Below are 1,540 nucleotides of genomic sequence, written 5' to 3' on the forward strand. Positions count from 1 at the left end.
CTACACTGGGGCATCTAACACCCCCAGGCCCAAGGACCACTCCTTCCACTGATGTCCAACAAGGCCATCCTCTGCTACATTGTGTCCAGAGCCATGGGTCCCTCCCTCCATGTGTACTCTTTTGTTGGTGGTCCAGTCCCCGGGAGCTCTAGGGGTCTGGCCATTTATCACTTTTGCTCCCACCATGGGGCTGGAAAACCCCTCTGCTCCTTCAGTCCCTTCTACAACTCTTCCATATGGGACCCTGTGCTCCTTCCAATGATCGTCTGCGAGGATCTGCCTCTGTATTTGTCAGGCTCTGGTAGATCCTGTGCTACAGCTCTCCATACCCAAATATACAGCCCTCATTTCTTAAGTCCTTTAATATAGTGTTCAACATGAATGATAAGTGCCCTACCATTTTGTCATATTTAGAACAAAGTGCTTGATTAATTTATTTTCCTTTTGAACCCTGGTTGCATGCCTCAGATGCTAGCTGAGTTTGGTTTCATCTCCCTTTTAGGGATTTTGTATATTCAGAGTCTTGATTATGGATATGTGTGCAATGCTAGTGTAAACAGTGTTTTTTTTTTTTGACCAAGTATCCATTCGGTTTTATTGTCAGCTGGAAAACTTGACAACCTCCCAGTGCAGCAGGGTGTTAATTTAATCCTCTTCCTCATCATCACCAGCTCCAGCGCCGCCCTGGCCCTTCTTGGCATTCTTCCTCTTCACTCGGCCTGGACGGCCACCACCATAAGGAGAACGGAGGGAAAAGTCAATGTGCTTCTGGGAGTCCAGACGAACAATGAAGGATGGGATGTTCACCACCTGCTTGCGGACCCTGATGTGACGTTGGCGGATGAGCACATGGGCATGGTGAATAGATTTGGCCAGGCCCAGCTTAAAGACCTGGGTCTGCAGCCGTCTCTCCAAGAAATCCTCAATCTTCAGGCCCAGAATGTAATCCAGCTTTATCTTGCCCTCATCCAGCACCCCAATGCGAACAAGCCGCCTCAGTAGAGCGTTGCCTTCAAACAGACACCGAGGATCCTTCTCGTCCAGTGTCAACAGCTCCCGGGCCGCCTTACGGATCTTGGCCAGGGTAAATTTGACCCTCCACACCTCACGTTTGTTCCGGAGTCCATACTCTCCAGTCAACTTTAGCTCCTGATCGAGACGTGATTTCTCGAAGGGTCTCCGTGGGGTCACATAGGTTTTGCGACAAACCCAGCTTCTGGCGACCGGCATATTGACCTCGCTAGGCCCGCTGCGCCTACGAACTCAGGCCCGTGACCAAATAGTGGGTTTTTTTATTATGTTCTGGAAGTCATCGTTTCTGTTGGTAAGTTGGTCACATTTTATATCATTCCTTCCCTGTATGTATTTTCTGCTTTTCAATATTTTTATATTTAATATGTTTGTTTTCTGAACTTTTCCCCAGCTTTGGATTTTACACATTTACTTTGCACACAAGTTTCTTTTGTATTTCTTCTGTTCAGTGTTTGTTGAATTTCTAGTGTTGTGGCTTGGATTTTTTTCCACTTGGAAAACTGTTGGC

The 1,540-nt window shown here is 47.3% G+C and overlaps 1 pseudogene; it reads right to left on the bottom strand.

Moving 5' to 3' along the window:
• Nucleotides 1-575: 575 nt before the first annotated feature.
• On the bottom strand, nt 576-1,266 carry LOC114615054 (annotated as a pseudogene).
• Nucleotides 1,267-1,540: the final 274 nt, after the last annotated feature.

This window comes from Grammomys surdaster, unplaced genomic scaffold (genome assembly GCF_004785775.1).
Source record: "Grammomys surdaster isolate TR1022 unplaced genomic scaffold, NIH_TR_1.0 126546, whole genome shotgun sequence".
Classification (NCBI taxonomy): domain Eukaryota; kingdom Metazoa; phylum Chordata; class Mammalia; order Rodentia; family Muridae; genus Grammomys; species Grammomys surdaster.